Below are 6,584 nucleotides of genomic sequence, written 5' to 3'. Positions count from 1 at the left end.
TTTTTAAAAGTAGGCTCCGTGCTCACTGTGGAGCCCAACGTGGGGCTCGAACTCAGGACCCTGAGATCAAGAGTCAGCCGCTTAACCAACTGAACCACTCACGTGCCCCTTCCCCTGCCCCTTTAAATCTGTTTCAGGCACTGGTCATTTCTCTGGTTCCTCTTATGTAAAAGAAGGTTCTGAGTCATGTTAGTTCATTTAGAACGTCTGCTCCAAGCTGATAACCAACTGCTAACGAGGGCGTCAGGGCCAGAGCCAGGAGGACAAGAGGTGAGACGGCTTTGCCCTGTCTGTCTCTTCTGAGTGCATCATGGACACTCACTGGGCATTTCCATGTTTTTTTTTTTTTTTTTTAAATCTCACCTGGTAGGACTTTCCAGTGGCAACACTTTTGCTGGTCTTGTCCACTTGGTTCACTCTCAAACCCCATCTACCCACCCCACTACTGCTCTGCCTCTTACTTCTAGGGCCCTCTTTTCCAGCCGGATTTGTCTGTTTGGTCTCCAGGAGCGAACTTCCTCCTTAGATCCGGGCTTCTGCCTGCTGACATGGTCCTGGTCTGACTCCCTCAGGCATGAGCTAGACCCCAGTCCCTCCAGCCCCCCAGCTCCAGAGAACACACATTAATTTCTCCAAGGGGTTCTATTAAAGCTCTCTCACTGGGCTTGAGGAGAAGGCAGACATCCCCTTCATCCTTCTCTCTTTGAGGAATGAGAACCATAGCTTTCTACCGGCCCTGCTCTAAAATCCTTGCAATTCTCCCTCCTCTGACTCTTTTTATCCTCCATGTGAGTGAGGGAATTTAAAAGTCAAAACACCGGTTCTTGGTTATCTTGCTTTGAGGTTTTGCGTTGGGTCTAGTGCAGACCTTGGAATATAATCTTTATTCTATCTCGGTGCTTCGGTCCTAACTTCCAATTTACTGTTTTGTTATGTACAAATGGTGATGGGCCAGGGCTTCAACAGAGGACTCAGGATCCTGAGATCAGGAGCCAAAGACAAGGAGAGCAGTTGATAGAGTTGGGGTCCAAAGCTTTCGTGGGGAAAGGGTCTGGGGGGGCGGAAAGGAGGAGACAGGAGGGACAGGAGAGGGCAGTTCTTAGATGGGAGGAGTCCGGCAAGGAATCAATGGGGCTTCCAGTCAATGATTTCTAGTTGCTCCATGAAATAGGAGGCCAGAGGTTTATTGAAGGACAGAGAAGAGGAAAAACCATGATTGAAGTGGTCTGAATCATTTGTGTGATTCCCTCAGGACTTCTGAGGGAATTTCCAGGCCAGCTTAAAGTTATAACCCCTCCTGCTGGCTCAGGAGGCTGCCAGGGCCAATGAGCTCCTCTTCCCTTCAGGTAAGTGGAGGTTAATATGCCCCGGGCTGGCACCGTTGGGAGAGGAGAGATGACAGAGTACATACACCAAAGAGAGTACAGATCACAGGACAAAAGGGCGCCAGAAAAGCCCAAAGATAGCCAGACTCCCTGGTTTACAGAGGAAACTTTTTATCTTTGCAAATAGACTCACAGTTCAGGATTGGATGTCCTGAGTCACAGAAGCCCCAGCTGTCCACTAACCAGCACCCCGCTGAATCCGACAGCTCGGAAGAGGACGAGGATATGAAAGACCAGCCATAATGTGGTCGGCAATTACCGACGGTTTTTGGGAACTGGTGGGAGGTAAGAATGAAGTTCTTTGGGCTCATTCAGACTCTGAATCCACAGTCTCAAAACCCCTGACAAAACTCGATTTTGTTTCAGAGCAATGCGTTGATGTCTGGGATCGACTGTGAAACGTTGTGATGTCTCACTTTTATCTCTGCGGACTGGTGAGGATGATGGTGACTTGGTTAAGTTGGTGTCCTGGACGACCCAACATGGATCTACGGCTCCTTCAACTGTAGGAGGTAAAATGGTAACAACTGAAACTATTATTTTGGTGGGAATTCAAGGCCTGGGAAGAGAGAAAAGAAATAGAAAAACGAAGCTTAAACAATTCTCTCAGGGATGTCTGGGTGGCTCGGTGGGCTAAGTGTCTGCCTTTGGCTCAGGTCATGATTGCAGGGTCCTGGGATCGAGTCCTGAATCGGGCTCTCTGCTTGGCAGGGAGCCTGCTTCTCCCTTTTTCCCCCTCTCTCGCTCTCAAATAAATAACATCTTTAAAAATATATATAGCCAAGTAAAGACCATTACAAAACAACACAACTGTGTTCCTGTTGAGGCAGTACATAGATGAAGTTTACTTTTACCAGAAAAGAATAGTAGTTAGTTTGTCCCTGTTTTTAAGCAGGTACTCCTGCTTGGCATTTCCTTTTTTTTTTTTCCCCTCAAGATTTTATTTACTTATTTGACAGAGAGAGAGAGAGAGCAAGTAGGCAGAATGACAGGCAGAGGGAGAGGGAGAAACAGACTCCCCACTGAGCAGGGAGCTTGATGCGGGACTCGATCCTAAGACCCTGGGATCATGACCTGAACTGAAGGCAGACACTTAATGACTGCACCCCCTGCTTGGCATTTCCAAAAAAACAAAAAACAAAAAACAAAAAAACAAACCAAAACAAAAAAACCCCTCAGGGACAAACTACTATGGTTACGTGACAAGCTGGTCTTATTAATAATGGTTCTTAAAATGGTGCTTCAACCGAGGACGGTGAGTCACTTGAAATTGTCCCCAGTGATTTTCGGGAGGCTATGTTGGACTAGCTGTGGGGCCACTGGGAAGCCATATGGAATGTGTGTGAAAACAAAAATTAACTTCTAGAGAGAAACTTTGCTGTTTCTTCCGACCTCCCTGGCTTAAACTTGCCACATTGGAGAAACAGGTGGGATGGGTCCAAGTCACTGAGTGTGTGTGTGTGTGTGTGTGTGTGTGTGTGTGTGATCTGCACACTCTCCTAACGGGATCAAAATCTTCAGTCCCAACAAAGCAAAATGTGTCCTCGTGATTGTTAAAAGCGTCTCCACCCACAAGGGCGACACCTTACAGACGGTGGAAATAAAGGAAGGACACAGATTTCCTCAGTAAGACTCAGAACTTCTGATTGCAATCCAGTGAAAATCTCCAAGGCTAATTATTGCCTGGGTTTTATTCAGCCGCGAAGCTTCTGACGTCTGCTGGCTGGAGTGCGAGGTGCTCCATTTTAATGTTGCAAAACCTCCTAAATACTCACAAAGGAAACTGTTTATCTCAATCTTCACTTAAAACACCTGCTTACTGATCCTTGATGATGTGTTTTGAGGCTTGTGATTGAGTGTCTAACACCTGGCTGATTAGGCTGATGTTTGATCATGTTTTGAAATGTAATTTTACTATTTAGCGCGCACATCCATGCTGCAAAGCATTAAGTGGATTGGTTGTCCCCAAGCTCTTATTGTTGTTTTGAAAAAATAACCATTACAGAATAATAGCTTGTTTTCACTGAAAGGGAAATGAACTTGGCAATTCCTACTCGATGATGCAGCACTGTTCCTGAAGACCGTGGGTTTCCAAGTGTGGTACAAGGAAAACCTCGCTTGGCCTCCTACCCTAGACCCTCCGACTCAGTCTCCGGGGGTGGGGACTTTGGGTTGACATTTTGAACGAAGAAATGCTACTTTGAGAGAAGGCAACTTTCCACTGGATCCTGAAGGACCATGGGTCACTTTTCTGGGTAGAAACTTCCGGTTCCTGTCTGTGAAGGCGGTCTGAACGGAGAGTCCTGAGGCTTCCGTTATTCTGTGGGAGAACGTGGAACATGAGGGAGCGCGCATATCATTGCCCTCTGGGCACTGAGACCCTGCACGTGGAGCTGAGAGGTCAGGCAGGTGTGTGGCCAAGGCCATGGTGGGGGCCCACTTTCCCCCTCGTTTTACGAATGAGACCATTAAGACCCTGGAAGGTGACTGAAGGTCACTAGGGGCACTTGGGTGGCTGAGTCGGTTAAGCATCTGTCTTCTGCTCAGGTCATGATCATCCTGGGATTGGGCTGTGATGAGCGTCCTGCCCAGCGGAGAGTCTGAGTCTCTCTCCCTTTGCCCCTCCCCCGATCGCTTGCAAAGAAAGAAAGAAAGAAAATCTTAAAAAAAAAAAAAAAAAGATTTGAAACTAGAACCCATGTTTTAGTCCCTACTTGTTCTTGTTCCCAGGTCACCAAAGTGCGAACTCTTGGAGAGGCCAGACCCCTCCAGGCCTCTTCCCGAGCCTGCCCCCTGCTCGGGGCCCAGGAGGCTGACCTGCTTGGACTACAGCCATCGGCTCCCTGCCCACTGGCTTCTGGCTGGACTTGGCCATCAGGAAGCACTGGTGGGAGACAGGGAGAAGAGGCCCATTGGGGTGGACACCGTGGACGGCTCACCTGAGGGACCACGTGGGTGCAGGACGGGAACAGCATGACCAACCATCCTAGTTCCCCCAGGGCTGCAGGTTTCCCAGGACAGGGGACTTCCTGTGCTAGGACCAGGAGGGGCCAGGCAGACTGTGGAATGTGACTTTACAAGGTGACTTAAACAAAACTCAAGGGAGCTCAGGACAGTGGTTAAGACCCATCGAAGAGTAGCTACTCTTGCTGTTTTAAAAATAGCCACACATTTTATTATTTATTTGGTTAGAAAAATGAGAGGGTGGAGGGTGGGTGAAACAGGCGAAGGGGATTAAGAGTACATTTACCACAGTGAACACTGAGTGATTACACAATTGTTGAATCACTATGTTGTACACTTGCAACTAATGCTGTGGTAATTATATTGGAAGTAAAATTAAAAAATAATTTTAAAAAAGGGATCATCCATGACATAAAATTAAAACATGCTGTAGGGTAAGTCTTTCACCACTCAGCCTCTGTCCATTCTCTTCTTCAGTGGCAAACTGTGCCCAGGTTCTTTGTGTATCCTTCCAAAGATGTTTTATGCTCCTTTAAATGTACAAATAATTATTTAAAACATCCAAATGGTAGCATCTGGTGCGCCTCCCTTTTTTTTTTAATTAACAGCATTATTTCTGATCATTCAACAGGTGATAAGTTGCCCTATCCTTTTTAGTGGTTGTATAGTATTCCTCTACCTGGATTTACTGTCATTTATACATTTAGCAGCCCACCTGTTAATAGACTTTGAGTTTGTTTCTAACCTGGTGTCATTATTCACTGAAACCGTGTTGCAGTGCATATCCCTGAGCGTCCGGCTCAACGACGCTCAAGGTTTGGTTAAGCAAATCCTAATCTTTGTGGGTAAAGCAGATCCTCTCCCATTTTACTTCCTAACTGGTCTCTTCCCCGAGATCTGGCAAAACTCTCCTCCAGCCAGAGCCATTTCCTGCCTCCCTTGCGGCTTTTGCTGGGTCAGCTCGTTAGCTTTAATTGTCTTCAAAATCATCTCCAGCTGTGTCATTCTTCTGGACCTGCAGAGTTACGGGAAATGCTGTCAAAACTGAGGGTGTGTCTGCACGGATAGAGCAAGGTCTGTGCAACCAGTAGCCAAAGTTGGCAACTGGAGAATAAATCTTTTTTTTTTTGTTTGTTTGAAAATAGGTCAGATCTGAAAAGGCATTGAGGAGCTGGAAGTTTCATGCCAGGGCAGCCAGAATCCAGACTCCGCCCTTTGAACATCCAGGATTTCTTACGAACGGACACAAAGAACATCTCTGGGCAGTCTGATTTCCTGATCACAGTATTTATTATTCTGCTTCCCTACCTCCCATCTCCTGATATTCTGCATATGTGGAGAAACAGGTGTAGACAGGGATCTCTCTGGGTCTGCTTCAGTGAGGGGCGTGTTGGAGTCGGCTTGTACCAGCGTTCGAAGGCTGATTGGGTTTTCAGGAATTTAGTGAGCTGGTTGTTAACTATAGCCATTATTGAGAATTATATGAATTTAAAAATCATATCTTTACTAAAAACAAAGGTAATAAATATTCAAAACACATTCCTGCCTAATTATGACAGTACATCTTATTCATGCCTTGGAGTTTTTTACATCCATTGTTACCTGTATCGTGGAAATACTCCAAAATGGTGAGCGACTGGCCATCTCTTCTCAACTCAGTGGTTCGTGATAGCCCATGGCTGCCTGACATTGACCGTGATGGCAGTATTTACACGAAGGATAAATCCGTGCTTGATTTATTGTATTCTAGACTGAAAGTAAAGGAGAAAATATTAATAATGCACGTTAGACTTTAAAGTCTGTCATGACCAGAGCTGAAGGAGAGTGAGGTCTTAATTCAATGAACATAATTTGTACAAAAGTGACTAAATGGGTGCATCTCATCCTATATATACATTTATTGGGAGGAGACTTAGCAGTCTGATGTGCGACTCTATTTGTCAGGTCGCTGTGGAATCATGGCCATAGTTTGACCGTGAGTACAAGGGCTCTGCAAAAATTCACTATGGAATCTGCAGTAAGGACTGTGGGGTATTTCATTACAATCTAGAAACTGTGTATTATAAATGCACGTTATATCAGCAAAGTCTACAGTATCCTTATACGTGCATTCACCCATTTGTCCATTTTTTTCCTTTTGGAGAGTTGGTTGTTAAGTATTTACCTGTACACACCATCTCCAGCTTTGGAATTCTTTTTTTTTTTTTTTTTTTTTTTTTTAATTTTTAAAGATTT

The 6,584-nt window shown here is 45.6% G+C and overlaps 1 long non-coding RNA gene across 2 annotated transcripts; it reads left to right on the top strand.

The window, feature by feature from the left end:
- The first annotated feature begins 212 nt into the window (after nt 1–212).
- On the top strand, nt 213–5,863 carry LOC111152042. Of its 2 annotated transcripts, none has more exons than XR_002640899.1 (4): nt 213–270; nt 1,513–1,670; nt 1,752–1,897; nt 5,495–5,863. It is a non-coding gene; the product is annotated as an uncharacterized LOC111152042 (long non-coding RNA). The 2 variants fall into 2 exon arrangements; XR_002640898.1 differs by lacking the exon at nt 5,495–5,863 and adding an exon at nt 4,116–4,532.
- The last annotated feature ends 721 nt before the right edge of the window (nt 5,864–6,584 follow it).

Source organism: Enhydra lutris, unplaced genomic scaffold (assembly GCF_002288905.1).
Source record: "Enhydra lutris kenyoni isolate GAN:26980312 unplaced genomic scaffold, ASM228890v2 scaffoldscaffold27, whole genome shotgun sequence".
Lineage (NCBI taxonomy): Eukaryota > Metazoa > Chordata > Mammalia > Carnivora > Mustelidae > Enhydra > Enhydra lutris.
This window is presented reverse-complemented; position numbering and strand designations above follow the sequence as displayed.